This window comes from Pan troglodytes, chromosome 14 (genome assembly GCF_028858775.2).
Source record: "Pan troglodytes isolate AG18354 chromosome 14, NHGRI_mPanTro3-v2.0_pri, whole genome shotgun sequence".
Taxonomy (NCBI): domain Eukaryota; kingdom Metazoa; phylum Chordata; class Mammalia; order Primates; family Hominidae; genus Pan; species Pan troglodytes.
In genome coordinates this window covers 95,466,551-95,494,120 of record NC_072412.2, presented here as the reverse complement: position 1 = coordinate 95,494,120, position 27,570 = coordinate 95,466,551, and positions in this window count along the sequence as shown.

The window sequence follows — 27,570 nt, the reverse complement described above, 5'->3', positions numbered from 1 at the left end:
CTTTTGTGAGAAAGTAGAAATTTCACCAAAAACATCCCAGGAGACTTGACCTTAAGTTTTACTGGCCGAGCAAAGTTGACCTGGAACAAAGTCAATGGGAAAAGGGGTTTGTAAACCCATATTGGCCAGGCAATGTACTGTGCCTGCCATGGTGTGTTATACTCTTTCTTGTGTAGTTTAGTATTTCTAGCTCCTAGACTCTGTGAGGATTCTGGTACGTTAATTTGCTTTTTAACATTATTTTGTCTAGTACTGTTAAATAGTTTGAAAATGGAATTAAATTAAATCATCTTTTCTGTGCTTTTTCATAAAAATTGCCCTACTGTTCTGGTCATAGGCACTAATAACAATTGATTTAAAACAAAGGAACAAGAAGACCATGCCATTATTCTTTCTTAGTAGTGGTTCTGGATCATTTGTTGAGTTAAACTATTTCTAACAATCTGCTATTTATTTACCAGGTTTTCCTTTCAAATTTAGAAAGTTATAGTAAAATTCTTTATCTTTTTATTACGAAATTCACAGAGATTTTCCATACTATTAAAGACCCTAAATGAAGCACCGAATTTATCAGATATTTAAAAAGTGTTAAAAGTGATAAAGCACATGAAACCATCTTATTTCGCAAATATAATAATTATAGTACATCTGGCATAATTTCTGCAGGTCCTCCCTGCTGTTTTTTCTCAGTGGAGATTTGGGCTCCAGATGTTGCTGATGCAGTTGGATGGTCACCCACAGTCTATCACCCCAAGGCACAAGAGCTGGAGCCAGAACTGGCTCAAAGTTCTTGATGGCGAAAATTTTCAGAACAGCAGAAATTCCTTGAAAACAAATGATCACGTCCTACATTTTCAAAAGTTAGCTTTACAGAAATTGTCTTATTTATAGAAATATGAAAAGAAGTTTTAAATTGCTTGATTTGTTTCTTTAAAAGATCTATATAATTTTATTATGAAATTCCATGCTCATTAATAAACTACAATATCATGAATATGATTTCTTATTTTATCCTGTAGATATCAAACAGAAAATTATTTTTAAACGGTATCTATACTCCTGATACATATACATCCTTTCCTTTCCTTTTTGTTTTTGAGACAGTGTCTTTCTTGCTTTGTCACCAGGATGAGGATGGAGTGCAGTGGTGAGATCATAGCTTGCAACACCCTCAAAGTCCTAGGCGACAGCCTCAAACTCCAAGCTCAAGCGATGCTCCCACCTGAGTCTCCTGAGTAACTTGGACTACATGTACCCCATTATGTCTGGCTATTAAAAAAAAAGTGTAGAGACAAAGGTTTCACTATGTTGCCCAGGCCAGCCTTAAACTCCTGGCCTCAAGTGATCCTCCTGCCTTGGCCTCCCAAAACCCTGGTATTATTGGCATGGGTCACTGTGCCAAGCTCCTGAAGTCTTTATAAAGGCACTAATTTCATACACAAGGGCTCTGACCTTATGATCTTATCACCTCTCAAAGACCTCACCTGTAAATACCACCACTTTCGGGAGAATTAGGTTTTAACATATGATTTTGAGGGGACATAAGTATTATCTATAGCAATTAATTCAATTACTTACTTGTTATAATCAGATAGTATCATTTAAAAGTGAAGTTATTTTCTAACATATTTATCTATTATAATTTATTTCATATTTAAGCCAACCATATTTTCTGTATTAGTTTTCCATTGCTACTATGACAAATTAACACAAATATAGTGATTTAAAATAATACAAATTAATATTTTTCATGTCCTGGAGTTCAAAAGTCCTAAAAAAAAAATTGGTCAACCGGGCTATGTTCTTTCTGGAGACCCCAGGAGAGAATCCAACTCTGCCTTTTCTAGCTTCTAGAGATCACTTGTATTCTTTGGCTCATGGGCCCTTCCTCCCCATTGAAAGCCAAATTTAGCATTTTCAAGTCTCTCTTGCTCTCTCTTCTCGATTTCTATCATTATGCTTATTTTTTACCTTGAAAAAACACTAAATATTACATCAAATATTACATTTAAAAATCTCAATAAATATTTTGATTCTGACCATCCTGCCTCCCTTTTTGAAGAACTTTTGTGATTACATTTGGATCCATCCAGACATTCAAATAATCCCTCCATGTCAAGTTTCTTAAATTAATCACATCTGTAAAATTTTTTTTTTTGCTATGGCAAGAAACATATTTAGATTTCCACAATTGGGGCAAGAACATCATTAAACTCTTATTAAACCTACCAAACTTCCCTTTCAATTATTACACAAAAAGGCCTACCTCACGTAACTGACTGCCACCAACTAAATGTCAATGATCTAGAAATGAACTAAATAAATGTAAGTACAAAAAAGTACATAAATAAGGTGGATTTAGTCAATTTTAAATTCTTTATTCATGGAGGTACATATTGATCCTTACTTCATTAATAATTCTTCATGGTTTGATTTTCCTTAACCGCAGAACTTTAAATGTACAGGATCATAAGAAGAAAGTGCCCACACAAAGCAGATTTGATTGGCAATTGTAAGAACTAGAAACTTAGAACCTGATATTCTTCCTGGGGCCGAGGGTTGAATTCCAAGAGGTCAATGAACTTCTCACCTCATGCAAAATTTGAGTACACATGGGAATATTAAAACTTAGTTTCTTTTTACCATACTAATGAAGCATCTAGATTTCTAAACCAGAGTCAGAACTAATGTGAAACAAAGAAACATAAAGTTATCATAAAGCTTTAAATTTTTTTTGCCCTATTTAAAAAACTCAGCAGGATGACTTACATTTGGGAAATAATTTCTATGCAAGATTTTTAAAGTAAATTAATTATTTTGCTTGAAGCAGTAAACACTATCTGAAATATTTACTGACATAAAATATGGCACTAAAGATAAGAAGTAATTGGAACTTTTCTTTGATACAAAACCAGCAACTTTATCAACCCCTTATGTGGACTCTTTGTAGTACACTTATTTGACAAAGACAGTACAGAAATTTTGTTATACTAATCATTAGTATCATTCTTGTCTCAAAGTATCAGTGACCATACTTTAAGACTGCAATTGCCTTTTAATTTGTATGTTGAAATGAATTAAGAATATGGATAATAAGAATAAGAATATAGAAAACAAGAATGAATAATAAGATGGTGAATTTTCATCAGCTTTAGAATTTCTGGAATTTATTTCTCCTGATACATATAGTAAATTGTACACATTATTTTAATTATTTGCTTTATCTTATGTTTTACTTCAGATAAACTTTTGCTATTTGCTGTTTCATGCATCTTTAGTTATGTTTCTCTGTTTACTTTTGTTAGGAGCTATGTTATGAAAAAATCTAATTTGACAGTTGTTTTTCTTTTCTAGAAATTTGGGATATAAGTAATCAATCTTTACAGTACATAATGCCGTCATGAATGAAATTAGTTGTCAAATGAGAATACTATCAGCTCAAGTGGTTGATTGTGCAATATGCACACTATAATAGAAGAATTATCTTAGTTGCTGCTCATCTATCATTTTCAAGCAGTCTTTTAAAGACATAAGCAGACATTGGACATTTGGAAGCTTCAGGTGACAGATCATTTTAAGAGAAATAATTTAAACTTTGAAGGTAGAATAGAAGTGTCTGGTTACCCTGTATCATGAGATTCTAAAAAAAGATAAATAAGGATGTACCTTTTCAATGTTTTTGTATGTTTTGTGTATAAAATCCTATACTTGATAGGCTTTATAGGTACAGCAAGGAGAAAGTGAATGAATGAGAGAGGTAAAAGTAAAAACTGTTTAAACCATGTATGTTATCCTTAATTATACTAAATTTCCTGAGACTAGATGAGTGGACCAGATGCATTGGTTTTGGAAGAATTGCACTTATGAAAGTAGAATATATCTCTCTATTGTAAATGATACCAAAGGATAATATTAAGCATAGTTGCAATAGGAGACTAGAACGATAGGGAAAGGTCATGGGGGCTAACATTAGTTAACTGGCCTAAATGGTTTATATCGCTTATCTTGCATAGTCCTTCTTAGAACTCTATGATACTGGGGTCCAGTTTTGTTTGAATTTCAGAAGTAAGATTACTAACCCTAGACCTGTTAAGTAACACGTCAACAGTTACATAGGTAATAAGTGCCAGAGACTTGGGATATGAGTACATTTATTCATTCACCAAATATGTTAAGCCAGGCCCCTGAGGATATTCAGTTCTACCATCACTGATCATAATTCTACAGGAGGTATCATAAAACAAATGGGAAAACAGTTAATATAGAAAGTGGTAATAAAGAGTAATGAGTCAAAAGTAAAGAGGGGATAAGGAATTAATAGAACAAGGCTTGCTGATACTCGAGTGTCTTATTCTGTTTTTGCTGCTATACAAGATATCTGCGACTGGTACATTTATTTATTTATGTATTTGTTTTGTTTGATTTATTTATTTGTTTATTTTTCAGACAGAATTTTGCTCTTGTCACCCAGGCTGGAGTGCAATGGCGCGATCTCAGCTTACTGCAGCCTCTGCCTCCCTGGTTCAAGCAATTCTCCTGCCTCAGCCTCCTGAGTAGCTGGAATTACAGGCGCCTGCCACCACATCTGGCTAATTTTTATATTTTTAGTAGAGACGGGGTTTCACCATGTTGGCCAGGCTGGTCTCAAACTCCTGATCTCAGGTGATCCACCCACCTCGGCCTCCCAAATGGTACATTTATTTAAAATATATATATATATTTATTATAGATTGGGAGAATGGGAAATGCAAGGTTAAGTCACTGCCAAGTTCGGTGTCTTGAGAAACCCTGGTCTCTGTTTCCATGGTAGCACGTTGATTACTGTGTCCTTACATGGTCATAGGGGAAAGGGCCCCAAAATTTTGGAAGCCTTCTTTATAAGAGCCTTAATACCATTCAAAAGAGGTCTCCTGACGTAAGCACCTGTTAAGGGCCCCACGTTTTACCATTATCTCTTTGGCAATTACGTTGCAACACGGATTTTGGAGGGGACACAAACATTCAAACCATAGCACTAGGGGAATAACATTTCAGGCAGATAAATAGCAAGTATAAGACTGGGGTGTTCAAGCAAAAGCTAGGAGGCCAAGAGACCTGCATTAAGCCTCTGATGATGATAGCCTCAGGAATAGACGAGATGTGACACCAGCCAATGTATGGTCTGGTTTTATAGACTGTGTAGAAATTTTAAGTCTGGTCTGGCATATAAAGACATTAAATAATTTTGAGTGGAGAAGGAACATGCCATAACTTAAACTCTAAAAGGATCACCCTGCTAGCCACTGACAGAAGTGATTGATTGGTATGAAGGCAGGGTTGAGGGTAGAAGAAAGGAAGCCAGAAAAGATTCAAATTAATTGTCTGGGAGACAAATTATGTTTGTGTTGACAAAAATAATAGTGGTGGTAGTGTTGAAAACTTTGCAAGTATGTCTCTAGAAGTCTTTGTATTGTTTTGTACATAGATGACAGGCAAATAGAGATGTCAAGAAGTTTGATACCAAAATCTGGAGGAGTCATATAAAAATACTGGTGGTTAAGATGGACATTACTGATAATATTGTCAGGGAAATGGTGCAGATATAGGATAGAGTCAAGGAGAAAACACCGGAGAGTGCTGATAGGATCAAGCAGAAAAGTAGGGAGCTAGAAAACAAAATTAAAGTGTAGTGGGCAGTGAATTCACATGAAAACAGGAAGGGCTCTTAAAATCAAAGAAAGCTGATTTTGAACTAATTGGCTAAATAAGATGAGAGAATTTAGTTTATTTCCATGTAGTATCTTTTTTTTTTTGAGACAGAGTCTAGCTCTGTCTCCCAGGCTGGAGTGCAGTGGCACGATCTCGGCTCACTGCAAGCTCCGCCTCCCAGGTTCACGCCATTCTCCTGCCTCAGCCTCCCGAGTAGCTGGGACTACAGGTGCCTGCCAATACGCCCGGCTAATTTTTTTGTATTTTTATTAGAAACGGGGTTTCACCATGTTAGCCAGGATGGTCTCTATCTCCTGACCTCGTGATCCGCCTGCCTCGGCCTCCCAAAGTGCTGGGATTACAGGCATGAGCCACCACGCCCGGCTGCTCCATTTAGTATCATTAAACAAATGGTGGGTTTTCTTGATTGTAACATGAATAATATCAGTAGAAAAGTTGGGCACATATTTCAGTTTGAGGAAAGTTGAATGAATGGGAAGTAAGGAAGCACAATAGCATGAACACAAAATGCTCGAAAAGAGAGTAGGTGATAGGGGCAGTATCTCTTGTGGGATGTGTTGTCAAGAGAGTTTTGTTTTCTTTTTTGTCAAGAAAGGATTATTTTTATATTAAATTTGGTAACTGATGAGCTAATTCTGTGTTAAATAGTGATGGCTGTTGCAAGGAAAATAAGAGTAAATTAAGGAGCAATGTTTTTCTGGAATCTGGAGGAAATGAGATCCAAAGTAGAGAGTGGAAGTGGGGTGACTTTTCTGATAGGTAAAGGGATGTTTTTTCCCCTATTATAATAGAAGGGAAGAAAGAGAGTTGGTAAACATGTAGGTTGTCTTGTAGATACGGTAGACTGAATAATGCCTTCCCACCCCTCAGTGATGCTCATGTTCTAATTCCTCAAACCTGTGAATGCATTACCTTGTATGGCAAAAGGAACTTTGTAGATGTGAGCAAGTTAAGGATTCTGAGATGGGAGATTACCCTTCATTATTTAGGTAGGCACAGATGTGATCACAGTAGTCCTTGGAGGGAGCCAGGAGAATCCGAATAAGAGAAGAACACATGAAGATGGAAGCAGAGGTAAGAGTGGTCCCCTTGCTAAAAGGGGCCCTTAAACCAAGAGATGCAGTAGCCTCTAGAAACTGAAAAATACAAGAAAAAAGATTCTTTTCTAGAGTCTCAGAAAGAACAAAGTCCTGCTGACATTTTAATTTTATTCCATTTAGACCCACTGTTGAAATTCTGATGTCCAAAACTGTAAAACAATAATCTCATGATTTTTTAAGCCATTGCGTATTTGGTAATTTGTGGCAGCAGGAAGAGGAAACTAATCCAGTAAGCTAGAGCATGGGAAGCCAAATGAGGGCACAACTAGGCTCATCTTTTTTCTTAGAGAAGATGATATTTCCTGAGATGCATGCAGAGGATAGAGAATGGGAAGTAAGGGGATAGAAAAGCTTGTATAATAATTTCATATCATGAATTGGAAAATGGCCAAGAAAATAATAGAATTTATCCTGAAATAAAAAAGGAAACAGTCTCATCACTTGTGTTAGCTTTCCTAACCAATATAAATTCAAATACAGAATAGAGAGGCATTTGTTGTGACTCTTTTATTTTATTTTTCAATGTGGGGAAAGGGAATGAAAGATGCACAGGTGATTTGAGGGCATTGGCTGATGAATGAGTCGTGTGATAGGCAATGAATCAAGTCTGGACAAGGAGAGTGCTGAACACAGGAAGGCTGATGAAGAGTGATCAAAAAAAGTGAAGTCAAATAGTTTAGAAGAAATGAGTTAAGTTAGTGGTTTGTAGAAGAAGGAAAAACTGAATGACATAATTATAGAATATAGTAATCAGTGAGTAATCATAATAATGGTGAGCTCAAAAAGCAGAGTCTAGGATATTGGATGATTTATCATGTCTGTTTAACAGTGTAAAATCACTAGAAGTGGTACAGCATTGGAAAAGATAGAGCATTTGACTCAGGAATAAAAGTCTTCGTTTAAGAAGAGTAAGTCACAAAGAAGTAGACACATGTCAGAAATATGTGGACAGCATAGTGTAAAGGGTCTTTTTCAAATGGAGCTAACAGTTTTCAAATAGAGCAGATTTTTCAGAAAGAGTCAATGACTTGAAAGTCATAATGGGAAGCAAGGATGATACTATTGCTACCTATGTGCATGAAAATATATACATAGGTTTAAAAGATATGTACAAAACCCATTGTTATAAGTAATCATTAGTGAGATAAGAAATGATTTAAAAACTTCTTCATAAACAGGACATACCTTAGCAATAGAGCAATGGTGATATAACATTACTCAGATTTCCTTCTGTACCAGTCATTTATTTTAGAAATTTCTGAAAAGAGATATAATGAAGAAATTATTCTTTAAAATCTGACAAAGATCTGATTTAACCTGTTAAATACATACAATTTCCTAAAGCTGTTATTACAAATAGATGTCATAATGTGGTAGATCATTTATTTTTACTTACATACTAACACATAAGGGACCTCTGAATACTTCTAGTTTCAATACAGAAATTGATGATAGAGTAAAAAAGAAAACGCTCTGAGGAAAGAAACTAAGCCCACAGTGGAGTCTTTTCTTACATATTTGGTAGACTAGCTTTGGACAGACATGCATCCTAAAGTACTAAAGGAATCCTCAGGTGGCAGGGCCTCCAGCAAAAAATTTATTTCTATTAAATTTTGGCAGCTCATGATTTGAAACATTGGGGATTTCTAGTAGACCATAAAATTTCCAATTAATTCCATTAATTAAGGCACTTTAATTAAAGTGATAATTAATCCTTGATTGAACATAAATCAAATCTCACTTCTAAATTCAGATTGTTTACAATAAGAGGACAGCAGATTAAGTTTATAGTATGAATCGAGACAAATTTTAGCCTTAGCTTCTATTTTGCTCACAACTAAAATGAAGCTACTTTAAATATGATGCAACAGTTGTGAGTGTAATTGTGTCTGTGGGCATTGCTTTATGATTGATATAAGTAAGCATTTGTTTTCCTACTCTGGCGTTGCTGCGGTTCCCAATGGAAATTTGTTTTGCTATAATCATTCTGTTTAAATTGCACATTTATTTATGAGGAAACGTGTGGATTTCCTTGATGCCATGTCAAGAAAGACAATTACAAAGCTATTTTTAGAATTCCATATCAGAAGTAATTTATTTCAATTTCAGAGGCATTTGTTAATTTGGTTAAAATTTTATTCAGTGCTTTTAGGAAAAAATGGCTCAAGGACAATATACTTTGGGAGGCTTATTTAGCAGAGATACACTGCCTTTATTTGGAGTTTCTTTGGTTAAATAAAGGCATTATTCATAAAATTCTAAGTAAATTTGATAATTATAATAAAATAAAAGCAAAATAGATCAGAAAATAGATTTTTAAAATTATTTGAAGGGCACAAAATGGCAGCAAGGTTCAAGTGGATCCACATTTTGTTCACTTCCCTGAACATAACGATCTTGCACCAGTTTCCCTGGAGCATTTCAACATCTCTTTACATAAGAATTTATTTCATATCTGTATAAAGGATAGAAAAAGGAGTAATGAGGAGGTCATGGTCATGGCTGACTCATCACCCTACCTCTCTGAAATTTAGGTACAAAATTACAGAATTAAAAAAAAGTTTTATCTTAGTTTAGGTATTGATATTAAAGACATTTTATTTTAGTTTGGGTAACCTATATTACACAAATATACTGAGCATTTTTGTTACAGAAGAATGAGTGTTTTTCATTTTTACATTGGCTGCTTCGTAAGGCCAAAGTGATGATGACATGTCCTGGAAACCAGTGGAATGAGAGGAAAAGATGGAGTTATTGCATGACATCTTTATGGCCTTTTGGGGAAAAGATTCTATTAATTGCTGTTTTACCTGAGTTATAAGTTTATATATATATATTTTTTTACTTTTTGACTGACAGAATGTAATTTTTAGATAGTGTAATAGGCTAGAAGCATGCATATATATATATGTATATGTGTGTGTGTGTGTGTGTATACACATATATATAAAACTAAAAAGAAAATCCTAAGCCTCAGCCCCATCAACTGAACGGACACGCTCTTGGCCAAGGGGACACCAGACAAATCCTTAAACCTGAGTTCCAGCTATGATGAGATGAGAGGTCAGATCCGCCTACTTATACCCCCTGCCTTTTATAGTTTAGGCACAACTGACCAGCATTAATGTTAAAATAGAGATCCTAAGACTGACAGAACAGACTCTGTGTCAATAAGATACCAAATAATAAACAGGACCTAAGCCTATGCCAAGCAAGGATTAAGTCACGTACCCCTACACTTAACGAACAAAGTATATTCTAATAGTCACAGGAAGTTTTCTTTTTTTCTAGCAGTTAAACAAGCACTGGCCACAAGATAAGAAATATTAAAACAATTACGACTCATCCAGCTCATAGACACTGACTAACTGACATCCTGTTCCACCAGCCGGAACTACAGGTTTGATTGAACAAGAGACTGATTTCAGTAACTTTCTTCTTATAAGAAAATCACTAACCAAGGACTGGTTTTGGCTGGTTTACAGAGGCTGCAAACTTGCACGTCTTCTTGTCCTGAAAAGGTCTTTGGAGATATAGGGCCTAATTGTAATATATTTAAATGTTAGGTCTCTACCCCAAAATGAACATGGGGTATATGTTACATGTGCGTTTGTTCAATACACATGTGTCAGGACCACCTTCATGTATATTCATAGCTCCTCCTACCATCTATTAAATACGTATGTTTAGCCAACTAATTCAGCATAAACTCCTGCCTCAAACACTCCTCCATCAAAGTGCCTGTCTTTGGTCTTAGCAGAAGGTTGTGCTTCTCAGTTTATGGAATGGCCATGTTGCAGTCTATAATACTTTATTTAAAAAAAAAAGTTTCATTTCATTTTCTAAATTAATTAATAACTTTTTTTTTTTTTTTTTTTTTTTTTTGAGACGGAGTTTCCCTCCTGTTGCCCAGGCTGAAGTGCAATGGCGCGATCTCGGCTCACCGCAACCTCCGCCTCTGGGGTTCAAGCGATTCTCCTGCCTCAGCCACTTGAGTAGCTGGGATGACAGGCATGCGCCACCACGCCCGGCTAATTTTATATTTTTTAGTAGAGACGGGGTTTCTTCATGTTGGTCAGGCTGGCCTCGAAATAAATCACATTTTTTTAAGTTAACAAAATATTACCTTTCATCTGCACTGCTGCTCCAACCCATATGTGGTAGTAACTACAGGAATTAGGCATCTTTTTCCTCAGGGGGAACTATAATGGTAGGTCTACAGAAATCGATCTGTTTCCATCCCGGTTGATCAACATTCCCGTTATGTCTCACACTAGTCTGTGTCACAGCGACTTCATCCAAATCTTATCTCTCTGTTTTCTGCATGTCCTATGATTTGGTGTAATGCTCTATTCCTCCGTCTACTTTGTTCTCTTCTACTTCCTGATGACTTTACATCTTTATCTTAATTTAAAACTAGTTGTCCCTGGAAGGCATAGTTTTTTGTTTTTTGTTTTTTGTTTTCCTGTAGTCTATTCAAAAATAAATCGTATCCTTAAACCAACTGAATGTGTGGACTTTTTGAGTTCCAGTCTCCTCTCTTGCCAAATGTATCAGCTTCTTGGAGACTGATACTACTTTGCAGTTTTCTCATTGTCACTACGTTTACCTATTGAGCTCCTGATTCCTCACACCCACCTTCATGGACTGAAGATTTCAGCTACGTTTCTTAAATCCTTTAGTTGCTTCCTGTCATTTCCTAAAGCTGGTGGTATACAGGCCTCTATCTTTGCAACCCTTTCCTGCTATGCTTCCTCTTGCTCAGTGAGCTTTAGACATACTAGTTGTCTTTTAGAATCTGAAATATGTCCATTTTATCTCATTTCTGAGTCTTAATGCTTACTTTTTTCTCTTCACAAGTCAGCTACTTCTCTCTTTTTTTAAGCTCCCTAATAAAATATCCTTCTTTCATGCTTGAGGTGTTAGGGAGTCCATTTGTTCACTACGACAGGACTTTCCATAATACTAAAGTAATTTCATTAATACTAGAAGTTAGGAGCCTCTCAGAAAAGCTGAGCTTCTGTTGTAAAGTTTGATACAAATTGTTCCAGTATTCAATTATTCATGGTGATTATGCTTTAACACTGTGCTTTAAAAAATGTGTTGTCAAAAAATATGTCTAACTTAACATACATCCAGGTGCCTTTTCTCCTAAGTGTTTGTTCATGGTCAAAAAATTGGCTTATGTCTTTTCATAGTAGAGAACATTCATTTGATTTTTATCAGCAAACTTCCACGACTGCGAGGCACTGGCAACCCTGAGACAACATTTAACTACTAATGGCAGTCTCAGAAACTCTTTATCAATCTCTTTCTTCTGTTTTGCCTCCAGGTGTGAAACTCCTCTACCATTGCATGTTGAACCACAATTTAAAACTCTTTTCCCCATTCCTTGTCACTGCACTTTCCAAGAATATTGCTTGTTTCTGATATATTACAGCCTCTAAAGAAGAAGGAGTGTTTGTATGTACACCATTCATACCGTGGGAGGTTGGTCTTCAGTGGATTTTGTCTTGGCACCTGAAGCAGGTGGGGTACCTAGATCAGTCTAAGCATATCTGATTTGAATTTCATCTTTATTTCCAGTAAATTGTTGAAAATATATATTTAGACACATATTCGAATCCCATTTTTTTGCAATTCCTCCTATATTTACCATTCTTGGTTTTTGTTTAAACCAAACACTGTGTAACAATGCATGGTCCATACAAACTGACACCCATATGATATACATAACATGCATGCACACAAGAACATCTACCCCAGGGCAATTATACTGATCTAAAAGAATAATCTAAAAGCTTCCTCAGACTCAGTGTGTTTAAAGGATGGCCCGAATCAGTTTAGCATCAGAACTCTTCTACTCCCACAGAGTTCAAGGGTTTTGATTGAATTTTATATGCAGCTGGTAAATGTACCTAATGATAATTCAACTGACATATCATGAGCCTCAGAAATATGTAGCCTACATATAAATTTGATCCAGAAATACAAGATAGAATTCACTTAAACCTCATGTTATTCCACAGTGTTTCAGAGTCAAGAGATTTGGAGAATTCCTGAGGAGGATCTGTGTAATGATTTTCTATGACTCTTAAGTAATCTTTCCATTGTGCTGTGTGAATTGAATTCCCACAAACACTTCCTTCAGAGCATTGTAAACTGTGTCTCTTTTTTATACTTACATTTTTCTTATACTTTCTCATATTTTCTTTTAGTTCTATACACACCAAATCTTTTGAGGTATCGTCTTTTCTCCCAAGTGATTAAATAACCATTTTTCCCAAATAATATTATTTTCCTCCTAAAAGGGCAATTTAGCAATCCCCTTAGTCTAATAAGATGTCTCAAGTTATTTAATATAATTAGTTATATTAAATATTGTTGACTTTTCAATTATTGTGGCATGACTAGATTTTTGCCATAAATTCTATTATCAGATTTTATTACTGATCTGTTTCTGTGTTTAACAGTATTTTATTTATGAAATAGGCTTATAATTCTCTGTGAGATTGTTTATATGTGTTTTCCATTTCTTCTTTTTATAAATAAATATCACAGGCTGCACTTGGAAGCTCACGTCTGTAATCCCAGCAATTTGGGAGGCTGAAGAAGAAGGATTGCTTGAGCCCAGGAGGTTGAGGCTGCAGTGACCCATGATGGTGACACTACACTTTAGCCTGAGTGACCGAGCAAGACCCAGTCTCAAAAAGAAACAAAAATACATATGATAGACTTAAATAATAAAATATGGAGCTTTTCTCAGCTTTATATGTCCATTCAATTTGAATATTATAGGAATTATTCTCACTTCCAAATACGTTAGCACACATTGCATTATGTTCATTCTAGATATATAGAATATATAATAGTTCTATAGCAGACATGTTGGCTATAGAAACATATCACAGCAGGACTCATCAAGCCAAATGAAAATTGTGTTAACAAGCATCTACAATTTCACTCTGCTATGCTGAGTGAGGGGTTCGAATATTTGCTGATGCTGCTGTAGCCCATAATATACTCAAGTGTGTAACCCCACTGCAGCTACTGAACTCAACACCAAGGCACCTGGAGATTGCTGTCAACTACAAATACCCGCCACAGCTCCTGCCAGGGCAAGAAACAGGAAAGAAAACATGTAATTTGTCTTTTTCTTTCTCCTTTGAATGCCTCTCATAGGCAGCACTTAACTAAAAACTAACTGTAGAAAAAAGAAAGATGAATGTGCACCTAATACCCACAAAGCAAAGGAGAAAATATGGGTAGGTAATATTGCTCTTCTTTCCATATCTTGTCACTGGACTGTACATAAAATTAGCAACAACTTTCTTTCATTACTTTTTTCCATATTCCTTTTTCTTATTTGCATGTTCCTTTGTCCTCAGATGTTCTGAGTTAAATACCAAAATGCATCTTAGGTAGTCAGTGTTTGATATGTTGTAGCATGACTCAAATACTTATTTAGGGATAATCGGTCTTCAGTCATCCTGCTTACATATGGTTGCTATAGTCTTGCATTAACTTTATGGCTAGAGTAGCAGCACTATGAGGTACAATGGAATACTTCACAAGTTCCTGGCATAATTGTGCTTACATTCACAAGGTAACAAATTTGAGTAAGAAAAATGACATCACAGTCTCCACTGCATTTCTCTGTTTTTCCCTACTGGTCCCATAATATGATGAATATATAATGGCTGAAAGTCAATGTAGGCTTCTGGAACAGTGGAAGCATTGTAAAATTTTTTGTCAAAGCAAAAATCATAGAGGACTTTGTTAAATAGGCAAAAATAAGAGACATTATACAAAACTATTCCAATAGGGGAGAGAGTCCAGAGTTTAGTCTGAGCTCTACGTCACTGAAAAAAAAAAGATGAAAATTTTTAAAAGCTGGGGTGAGTGGCTTACTGGCCATCTGTGTTTACTGATTGGCTTGACTTAAAGGAAAACTGAATTTTCTGGTATCTTCATGACAGGAAGCAGTTTCACAACTTGAGGCAAAGGAACCCATTCTTAAGCTCCTGCAGAAAACAGAAGATAGAGATCCTGTCTTCCTCAATGATTACAGTTCAAAATGATGACTCCTAGGTCCTTGAGAAAGACTAGTAAAGGCTTATAAAAAGATTTACATTTCAAAGCTGTGGAGAAAAGATTACAATTTATGTATTTTCCAAACTAAATACTTTAAGGAAATGGAGTTCAGGGCCTGGAGTCAGGAAGATGACTTTCTGAAGTTTAGTCTAATTGAGGAAATGTCGAGGCTGTCTTGGTCACTCCTGCTGAAATCGTTTTTGCATTAAACACTAAGATCCATAAACAACACCCACAATTTTTGTGCCTCTCTTACATCTCCTCTTTGGTTACCTGACCTCTCCATTTTGGATATGGGAGGAAGAGAATGATTTGTTGGTGACTAATTTAGAACAAGTGCTGCATCCTGAAGGGCAGCCGGACAGCTTCATGCCACAGTAATCTCCACTCTGCCTTGTTGTCCTCTATAGTCATAACTGTGAGAACTGGCCAATGATTAGTAAAACTGAGTTCATTCTATCATTCCCATTGAAAATTCAATAGCTACAACTCCCCACCTATACTAAGGGATTCCATAATATATCATTTGAGCTTTTTCCAAGGATATTAGCTCTTTCTTCACAAATGAACTGTTCAAGTAGTGGTGAAGGAAGTCGCTTCCAGGCCTGGTAGGGAGACTTAGTTAATACATGGGTAAACCAAAAATGCATAAGTCCACTTGAATACCCCAATCTCTTAAAGTCTTCAGATCCTTTCTTCTAAAAATACTGTATGGAATACAAATATAGTGTTAAATGCATATGTGTTTTTCAAATTTTTTAGTCATACTAAAAAAAAATGCAAAAGATTTTAATAATACATTTTAATATATCTAAAATATCACTTTAACATGTAATTAATATAAAATTTACTAATGATATTTTACTTTTATTTTGTATTAAGGCTTCAAAATATGGTGTATATTTTACACTTAAAACACATCTTGATTTGGACTAATCACATTTCCATTGCTTGGCAGTCACATTTGGCTAATGAATACTGCACTGAACAGAACAGTTCTTGACTACACCCAGAAATTTCTAGTGTTTTAATCACATGCTGAGTATAGAACTATTGAGTCTGCTTCAGAGATGTGACAGAGAGAGAAAGTGAGAAAGAGACAAAGAGAAAATTCCTAGCTGCTAGATAAAATACTTTGAACTCAGCACATTTTTCCTCCATTCTTCTTAGTTTAGCAAACTCACAAATTACCCATGGTTTTGAAGGTATAGATTTAAAAACCTTGCCATACTTTTGACATCCCAGGTTCAGCTTCTTAGCTGGCACCCTGGGATAGCCTGGGATGTTAACAGGATTACAGATCAAGACGCATTCAGGAATGGTAAGGAGTAAGCAAATTGACAGGCCCTTAAAAGATAGCTACTTAAATTGAGGTCTTAATGGATTTCCAATTAATGCAAGTCAGATTTCATCAGACAGTGAAAGAGTAACCACCTCTGCTGACTAGAAAGGCTCGATGAATTTCGAACTTTTGCTTCTCAAGATTATCTAAATATTTCTGAATGTCATTATTCCAGCTATCAGGCCCCATTATTCCTAATGAATAACTTTGACAGAAGAAATCTGGAAGTCTGTTAGTTCAATCGGCATCGTAATTCATATCCACCAGTAACAAAGTCTTTGTATGGCTTTTGATGATAAAAACTTATGGACTCTTTAGATATTTCTTGAACAGGGAAATGAAATTGTTGTTTTCTTTCTTCCATCTTTCAGTATTGTGAGAAGCATTTATCCCACTCACTCTATAACCTCTATCTTTTGTGTGCCCAGAACAAATGCTATGTTGGTCAATATTTGTTCCTCCATAGTTATGCTGCCAGTAGGCATTTTGTTCCATGTCACTACAGGTGATTATTTAAATGATAGTTTTGCCACTGTGCACCTTAGACTACTTTGTTTTCATTCTCTCATGTTAGAAATGTTAAACTTCATTCTTTTGCCTTTAAAACCCAGAGGAGATTAGATAGCCAACCTCAAAATCCCATTGTTCCAGGGTTGGCTATTTGCAATCATGTCTGTTATTGATTACTTTATAACTTAGATTTCATCTGCACTTCATGTTTCTTTAAGCAAAAGGGAATTTAATACAATGAAATATAAAAGTAGACCTGAACTATGAACTATTTGAGCGACTCAGAGAGAATTAGAAACTAGTTGTACACAGCATAGTACAATTTTGAAGTAAGTAGATTTCCATTGATAATTCTATTTAGTGGTTTTATTTCCTATTTTACTATGAATGCTACATTATTATTTTTAAATTAATGCAATTATATTTATTGATCATTTTCAATGTGCCATGCATCTTGAGATGAGATGTGCTTTATTTTCATAATTATATTAGTTGCATGAGAACCATATAAGATTAGTAGTATGACAATGAGTTCTTTGCCAGTAAAGACATGAGGAACAGGGTGGTGAAGCCAAATAACTGTGAAGAGCCAGTGCCAAGGCTTGAGTACAATCTCCATCCCAGTCTGAAAACCTCATGTTTTCAAATATTATGTTACACAGTCTCACAAAATATAAACTAACTAACAAATGCGATTACAGTAATGACTAACTTTTACTGGAATAGCCAACACCTGTCAAGCTAATATTTAAAAACTACTAAATTTTTGTCTCTTCTCGTGCCATGTATTGGTTAACCTAAGAAGAAAAATAAAGTTCAGAAGGCTGCATTAGTGTTTTGACTTAGAGCCTAGTTATTACTTCACAGGTAAATCTCAGTGAATATTCTAGATAATATTTAAAGGACATTTCTAATGCCCTTTTCTTTGCTTGTAGGATATGCAATATCTATGGCATATTATATTCTTGAGGATAATTGGTTGTATTTTTTTTCAAGGAGAAAAATTTAAAAAGTAAATACGAATTCTATTAGGATACTTCGAAGATATTTCTTTCTTTCTTTCTTTTTTTTTTTTTTTTTTTTTTTTTTGAGTTGGAGTCTGGCTCTGTCGCCCCAGGCTGGAGTGCAGTGGCTGATCTCTGCTCACTACAAGCTCCGCCTCCCGGGTTCACGCCATTCTCCTGCCTCAGCCTCCTGAGTAGCTGGGACTACAGGAGCCCGCTACCATGCCTGGCTAATGTTTTGTATTTTTAGTAAAGACAGGGTTTCACCGTGTTAGCCAGGATGGTCTCAATCTCCTGACCTCGTGATCTGCCCACCTTGGCCTCCCAAAGTACTGGGATTATAGGCGTGAACCACTGCACCCGGCCCTACTTTGATCATATTTCTTCTTTTTTTTTTTTTAATTGTATTATTATTATACTTTAAGTTTTAGGGTACATGTGCACAACGTGCAGGTTTGTTACATATGTATACATGTGCCATGTTGGTGTGCTGCACCCATTAACTCGTCATTTAGCATTAGGTATATCTCCTAATGCTATCCCTTCCCCCTCCCCCAACCCCACAACAGTCCCCGGTGTGTGTGATGTTCCCCTTCCTGTGTCCATGTGTTATATTTTAAAATATTAAAACCTATGTACACAAAAGTGCAAATATCATAAGCATGCATTTCAATGCATTAATGTAAAATGAACCTATGTAAACTTCATCCAGGTCCTGAATTATAATATTACCTTCACCTTAGAAGCCTCTCTTTTAACTTTTCAGTGATCACCCTTACACATTCTGCAAGACAACCTTGTGATAACTTCTAGTTCCATATATATATTTTGCCTGCTTTTGAAATTTATATAAATTAATTGTAGAATGTATATTCTTTTGAATTTGGCTTTATTGGCTAAGCATTATGTTGACTAAAATCATTTATGTTGTTTACATCTCTAGTTAGTTGGTTTTCTTTGATGTGTAGTATTCTATACCATTATGTATCCATTTTACTGTTGATGAACATTTGCTTTTTTAAATTATGAATAATGTTGGAATAAAACTATTATAACTTTTGATGAATATTTACACACATTTCCATGAGTTATTTACTCATGTTTTACATTACTAGAAAATTCTTAAGAATTTTAGGTAGTGGTAGATTTTGACTCCCATCGATAGTGTATGAAAGACCTATAGACCTTCACAAACACACACTTAGCATTGCCAGTCTTTTCCTTATAATAATAATAGTTCAATTGAGTCAGTAACAAAGTCTTGTTTATTATGAGTGTGCATTTATATGACTGTTAATGTAGTTGACTATTTTTTCATATGTTTGGCTCAGTATCTCTTCAAGTATCTTATCCAGTTTTAAATTAGTTTATCAGTCCTTCTTGATTTATAAAAAATCTTTATATATTGATACACACACATATATATGCATACATATATACATATGTACACATACACATATACAAACACATATGTACATACATATACATACACACATATACATATTAAACACCAGTCTATCAGTTTTGTGTTTTATGAGTCTTACATCACACCTAGTGACTTGTAGTTCCATTTTTTAATCATGTCTTTTGAAGAAAGAAATTCTGATAAAGAACATACTCTTGTGAGAAAGTAAACGTGGTATCTAAAGAGCAGTTTGCATGAATTACTCGTCTAATAAATATTCTGACTTTGACATTTCCTTTTAATGTAAGAAAATTATCCACTAGCTTCCCAAAGTGACTGAGTTTCTTGACTATAATTGAGAGGTCACAAGGCTTTAAGTGGCAACCCCTATAAAATACAAATTGAAAAGAAAGTACTTCAAATGAATACCTATATTTAATAATCTTCTTTTACTGTGAAGACTACAGTTGTTCATGCATTGGTACTTCTAGTGGAATTTTTGTTAAAACTCTCTCACACTCAAGAGGAGTTTGTTCACATAGCAACAGCATAATAAATTTTGTTTATTCTCCTAGCCTGATAGCACTTCAGACTTTAGGTTCTGACTGGCATTGATCTATTTTATTCTTCTCTGTAAGCTGGGGAATATGCATTGCTCAATTTCACAGGAGACTAGACCCTATAAATTTCTGCTATTTTCAACATTTCTAACATTTTCATGTGATATTTTAAAAGTATGTCCATTTTCGAATTGCTTCAGAGCAGTTCAGTCTTTGTTTCGTTATAGATTTAAAAACTTTGTTTTTTGTAGTATTATGAAATATATTTCATTTTATTCTTTCCTTTGCAAAACACAAATAATAAAAAACTTTGTCTCTTAATCTACTTGAATGCAGGTCTTCATATTATGTGTTTTATCCTTTTTTCTGGACATTTTATTCTAGCTTTTAAATTTCAATGTGATGAGATATATGTTATATGAGTTTGTCTGGGTATCTATGTGTGTGTATGTGTGTTTTCACTCTAGAAGTTAACTGTAAGTCTGGTCTCTAAAACAAGAAGTGAAAAGATGTTTCATTTTCTCAGGGTGTGCTGTAGTTTGAATATTTGTCCTTTCTATAACTCATGTTGAAATTGAAAGCACAACATGGCACTGTTGAGAGATGAGGCCTTTAAGAGGTTATTAGGTCATGAGGGCTCCACCCTTGTGAGTGGATTAATCTAATAATAGATAAATGGGTTATCATAGGAGTGGGAGTGGTGGCTTTATAGGAATAAGAAGAGTGACCTGAGCTAGCATGCTCAGCCCCTTCACTGTGTGATGCCCTGGGGCACCTAGGTACTCTGTAGAGAGTCCCCACCAGCAAGAACAGCCTCACATTAGAATATAGCTCCTCAACCTTAGAATTCCCAGCCTCCGTACTGTAATAAATAAATCCATTTTCCTTATAAAGTAGGTGTCAGATATTCCGTCATAAACAACAGAAAACAAACTAAGACAGTGTGTCTTTCTCAGGATGTCCTGCAATATTCTGACCACGTTGCAAAGTTGCTTTCTAGGAAAAATCTTCCCCTAGTTCAGTCACAGAAAATAGCCCATTATACCATCAATTAATTAGAATCATGAATCAGGATATAAGAAACAGAAATGTACAAAGAAATATTAACCATAGCATGAATATTTCATTCCCTGTCAGAGTTCTTAATTTCTTCAATAATATCAAAAAAGATGCTTGAAATTGGTTATAAATGAGGAAGAAGCTCATTTAAATATATTGCATATTTTGACATTCTACTATTAACCCTCAATTTAATGAATAAACCTCACTAAGACGAGTTAATTTTGCAATGATACACAACAAAATGAAGAATAAAGCCGGGTGTGGTGGCTCACGCCTGTAATCCCAGGACTTTGGGATGCCAAGGCACACAGATCACGAGGTCAGGAGTTTGAGACCAGCCTAACCAACATGGTGAAACCCCGTCTCTACTAAAAATACAAAAATTAGCCAGATGTGGTGGCGCGTGTCTGTAATCCCAGCTACTCAGGAGACTGAGGCAGGATAATCGCTTGAACCCGGGAGGCAGAGGTTGCAGTGAACTGAGATCGCCCCACTGCATTCCAGCCTGGGAGACAGAGCAAGACTCCAAAAATAAAAATAAAAATAAAAATAAAAGAATTAGAATTAAACAGTATTGTAAAACAACAGATTTCACCCATGCTATCCTATAGGCCTGGGAAGGTGATCCTGAATGTAATAGAATGTGACCAGTTTGTAAGAAATATAGGAATTCTTTAATGGATGTAGTCTGGCCTCAATATGACAAATACCTGCCATTTCTGCAATATATTGCTAGTACACACACAAGATGAGAAGTGATATTTTGTTTTTGTTTTGTTTTGTTTTTTGTTTTGTTTTTAATACATATAGTAGTGTTCTGTTTGGGGTAGTAAATAATATATCAAAATTACACCAGTTTACAAATAAGCTTTATCTTAGGACAAGGCCTGTCATGATTTTCTCTTTTAAATATTTGCCATAGCCTAGGTTCTAACTAAAAGGCCTAGTTTTTGTAAATAGTTTCGTGGCAGAGCAAGGTAGTTGAGGTAGAAAAGTGGTAGTATTTATTACTTGGTAGGGCAAAGTAGTGGAGAAACGGAAGCCTGGTGAGTGTGAACTAATTAATTATAAATTTAATTTTGCAGTAATCTATTCAGATAGATAGCTGTCATGAAGTTGAACTGCCCTTAAAATTAAGTTCAGTATAGTGAAAACCTTGATTTTTCTCAAGGCCTGGTCATAGTTCAAATCACTGAATTCTAAACTGTTAGATGTGTTAGGTAGAATGTTAAGACAGTCCCAATGAACTTCACCTTGTGGTATTACTCTTGTGTTTTTGTTACATAATATGGAAGAAAGTAGATGTCCTCACTGAGTCTAATTATGTGACTCCTTTAAAAGCAGAATTTTCTCTTGCTAGTAATGGAAGAAGTCACAAAAGTTGGAAGTGTGAGAACAATTCCACAGACCACTTCTGGTTTGAAGATAGAGGTCTCATGAGAGGAAATGCAGGTAGCCTATATATGTAGAAAGCAGACCCCAGTTGACAGTCAGCAAAGAAACAGGTACCTCAGACTTGCAAAAACAAGAAAATAGATTGTTTCTGCAACCTTAATGAGCTTGGAAAAGAATTATTGCCCAGAGCCTTCAGATAAGAGCCCAGCCCAACCAACAATTTGAATTTAACTTTTGTGGTTTTTAAGAGAACCCAGACAAGTCCAAGAAACTTATGATCTACAGAACTGTAAGACAGTGAATTAGTGGCTGCAAGCTGCTAAATGTGTGGTCATTTGTTGCACAACAGTAAGAAAACACAGATTTTGGTACCTGGAAGTGGGATGCTATCTTAACAGAAACTTAAGAATGTCTTTGGAAGTGGTCAGTGAGTGGAGACTAGAAGAACTTTAAGGAGCATAAGAAAAAGTGTACATGTCCTCGAGCAAACTGACGCAAGAAATATGAGTGTTGAAGGTGTTGCTTTTGAGGGTTCAAAAGAAAGTGAGAACTTGTTATTGGAAATTGGATGATTAGAGATCCTTGTTATATAGTAGTAGAAAGCATAGAATTTACAACACAAATTTGTAAAACTTTCTTAAAATATTATGAGTTTTTTTGTGATTTATTTTTAGCTCATCCACTATAATCAGTGTTAGTGTATTTTATGTGTGGCCCAAGACAATTATTCTTCATTCAATTTAGCCCATGGAAGCCAAAAGAGTAAACACCCCCGTTAAATGATGAATGTTGATATTTAACTGAGATGACTTCCAAGCAAAATGTTGAAGATGTCACCTGGTTTCTTCTTGCTACTTACAGTAAAAATGCATGAGGGGAGAGATAAATTGAGAAAATAATCATTAAGTAAAATAAAATGAGGACTTTATTTAGAAAATGCCCAATCTAACCTGATTAAAATTCAGAGACAATTTACAAAAGAGTGGTGCAGGAAAAATAAGTGTATTCCTCTACAAGCTTAAGCTGCTCAATGATCAAAAGGCCAGAGAGTCCATTCACAGGAGGTTATGTGTGTGCCTCAGATCTTCTCACGAATACTAGTAAAACTAGAGGGTCTCTAGGAAGCTTTGGGGAACAGTCCCTTGTACCTCCAGCAGAAATAACCCAAAATAGAGAAGGTATTATTGTAGAAATATCTGTAGGCAAGACTTTTCTCCAAATAGAGTAAATCCACATAAAATCTATGCAAAGCTCACAAAATTCTTCTGAAAACTATATTTTTATGGGCAATTCCAGCTTGGTCAGACATATGATTTGACTCTGTGTCCCCACCCAAATCTCATCTCCGATTGTAGTAATCCCCATGTGTTAGGGGAGGGTCCTGGTGGGAGGTGATTGAATCATGGGAGTGGATATCCCCCTGCTGTTCTTGTGATAGTGAGTTAGTTCTCAAAAGATCTGGTTGTTTGAAAGTGTGTTGCACTTCACCCTTCATGCTCTCTCTCTCCTGTCACCATGTAAGACGTGCCTTGCTTCCCCTTTCCTTTCTGGCATGATTGTGTTTCCTGAGGCTTTCCCAGCCATGTGGAACTGTAGTCAATTAAACCTCTTTCCTTTATAAATTACCCAGTCTCAGGTAGCTCTTTATAGCAGTGTGAAAATAGACTAACACAGTCTGAAAGGTCAAAGTGCATGCTAAATAAAATAAGGCTTTATTCAGAAAGTTATTAAAATAACCTTAACATTTTAAAATCATAATTTTTCATTTAATCATACTGGTTTTATTATTAATCACAGTTAATTTCTGAAAAAAGTCTAATAATATAATTTCCAAACACTAAATTTAGTACAGTGAAATTAAATAGATGCAATTAATGTATTTAAGTGATTTGAAAAAATTAGCAATTTGTCAATGAACTCAAGAAAAATCAAGTTAACTGAGGATGCCCTACACAACTAACCCTTTTTAAAAATAAATTATATTTTAACTTGTATCATATATATTGGACCAATGATTCTATTTCCTGTTGTTTATAAAAGTAAATCATTGTTTAAACCACATTAGCATGTTCATGTGCTGTGGTGTATAAAAAAATCATCTTATAATAAAAATGTGCTTTGGGCCTATGTATACTGTCTACATGACAGGAAGGAACCAGCTATCTGAAGATGGGGCAGAAGAAATATTCTTAAAACAAGAGAAGAGTTGATGGAAATATTCTAAATCAAGGAAAATCAGGCATTGTCAGGTGCTATGGTTTGAATGATGTTGCCCCTTCCAGAGTTCATATTAAAAACTCAATCCCCAAGGCAAGTTTTAGAAGGTATGGCCTCTGAGGGGTGATTGAGATGTTAGGGTTCCATCCTTATAAATGGAATTAGGTACCCTTGTAAAAGAGAGCTGGACAGAAGGAGTTTGCTCCTTCTTGTCCTTCTGCCTTTCCCTATATAAAGACAAAGAGTTCTTTCTGTCTGGAGAATGCTGCCCTCAAGATACCATATTCGAAGCAGAGACTGGGCTTTCACCAGATACCAAACCTGCTAGTGCTTTGAAATGAACTCCCGACCACCAGACTAAAAAAATAAAATTCTGTTCTTTATAAATTACCCAATCTCAGGTATTCTGTTATAGCAACACAAATAGATAAAGACATCACAGAATATCCAGCGTGGGTGACAGAGTGAGACTCCATCTCAAAAAAAAAAAAAAAGAAAGAAAAAGACATCACACAATCAAAAAAAGGCGAAGTCAATGTACCAGTTATAGAGGTATGGTACTTTTGGAAATAAACCAGTCTAAAAAGTTGTCAATTTAATCAAGGTGCAATGAAAAGTCATTAGATTATTTTAAACACAGGGATGACTTAACAAACTTAAGTTTCTACTGATTTAGAATACAGCAGAAATAATGAGATATCGCTTCCGATATTAAGTAATAAAAAGATCGCTGTTGTGTCTTGGGAGCTCTTTGTCTTTTGCTTTTAGGTAAGCTGACTGCCACATTATAAGTTGCCCTGCGGAGAGTCCTTTATGGCATGGTATAGAGAGAGCCTCTGGCCTATAGGCAATGAGAAATTCAGACCCTCAGTCCAGAGACCCGAACAGAATTTTGACAATAACAATAAAAATAACTTGCAATGGAATCCACCTCCATTTAAGCCTTCAGATGGGACTGCGGCTCTGGCTGATAGCTTGACTATAATGTCATGAAACACCTGGAGCCAGAGGCATCCAAGGAAGCAACCTTGGAAACCTTGGAAACCTTGTAAGTGTTCTTGGAAACTAGGATATAATACATGCTACTTTTAGACCATACAGTTTTGATGTAATTAACATGTTACGTAACAGCGGTGTGAATGGTCAAATCTTTAAGATGTAGTTCATTATCATATTAGAGTAATACAATGCATGTCAAGGTAGTGTATCTAAACTTCACAACTTGTGTGTAAAAATATGAAATATACAATTCTACTAGCTGTAACTAAGAAGTTAAACAAGTTTGCCACATTACTCATGAAATTGCAATGTATGGAGTGCCAAACCACTTTTGATTTCTCCCTGCTTAGATGACATTGCTGTATCAACCAGATGTTTCCTTTCTTTGAAACATACTTTTTTAAAAAAATTAAATATTTAAAAATTGGCAATAAGGTTAGGTGTTGATAGAGAGAGGTGATGATTTTGCTTATGCAATAAAACAACAATAAGTGAGAAAAATGCTATAAGAATGTAGAAACTAGAAGAGAAAGGAAAATGTTGAAGATGTAGGAGACAGTTTATAGCAGCATGACAAAGAGAAGTAGATAGATGGCGATGAGTTGAGTCATATTAATAGTGGAACATTAGGGGAGAGATTTATTAACTGCTGCAGTTACTTATTGGTCTAGAACTGCCTTAAATCTTCCAGGGTCCATGATTTGTATGAGTGCTCTATGAACTTTGAAAATGTTATCCCCATAATGGCAGCTTTAAACTAGAAATATAATGTAAGACCCATATGCAATTTTATCGTGTTAGTAGCTATATTAAAGAAAGCAAATGAAAACAGGTAACATTTATTTTAATAACATTTTATTTAACTTATTTTCCTCACAGATTTTCATATCAATGTGTAATTATCATAACATTTACTAATAGAGATAATTTAACGTTACTTTTTTTCTTCAAAACGAAATGTGTACTAGTTACATTACAATTTGGACTGGCCATATTTCAAGCACACAATATCTACGTGTGGCTACTGGCTACCACAGCTCAGCCCCTATATAATTCCACACATATTCTTTTCCTATAATCACATAAACATTGTCTATTATGAGAGAGTTTCGTTATTTTCAAAGAAAAGAACTTAAAGAAAATATAAATTCAGCATGGCTAATTGAATTTGTAGGAATTATTTAAAAACAACTAATTTAATGTGGAGGAGGGAGGCAATGTCCTTGGATCATATTATAGGATATGTGGAGTTTTATTTTAATTTGTCTTAATTACTTGGTTAAAGGTGAAAGATATTGATGAATTGAGAATAAAATTCCCCAGGAAGATGAAGATGTGAGGACATCTCAGAAACAATTCTTTAGGGCTCAACAAAGCTGCATCCACCAACTCCACACTTGTTAGAAATTACGATACACCTCCAAATTGAAAGCAGATCTTTAAACTGAACCCCACAATATATGACAGGAAGGCATAGCTTAAAAGCATCAATTACACCAAACTTAGAGGGGTTAGTTGTAAAATCCTAATAGTACTGCAGTTTTATAGTTACATTTGCCTTCGGGACAGTAAGGGTAGCTGGAGAGAGGTGGTGATGGTTCCTCAGGCTGCCCTAGACAAGACTATACCTAAGAGTGGCTCTCAATTTTTACTGAGACACATGAAGAGAGATTTTAAAGTTGGAAAGTAGAGTTGCTAGTGTAAACCAGGGACTCAAAGCACATTTTAGGGGGGCGTTTTAAGATGTTCAATCTGAAGAACTGTAGGTGGTATGTGTGTGCTTGTGTGTGTGTGTGTGTGTGTTTACACTGGATGTGGGGAATGGGAGTGACAGTTTATGAATGCACTGCAAAAACATTGAGAATTTTTGCTTTCTCCAAATACTTGAGTTATTTATATTTGAAAGAAAAATGAAGAATACTCCAAATCAGAAGGAATAATTGGGAAGAGTGGTATACAAATCTGAAAGGCTTTGTCTCTATTTATCTTAGAGCTCTCCTCATAAGAAGCTTGGTCCCTCAAAAGCAGCAGTTATCTGATTGCTGTGATTATTATATCAAAACATAGATGATTTGTGGTCTAGATTTACATGTGATCCCTTTTGTTTCTGAAAACCTGTTATTCTTTGAACCATGTGCATGTTTTGGTATTCTAATAATGAACAATAAAAGAA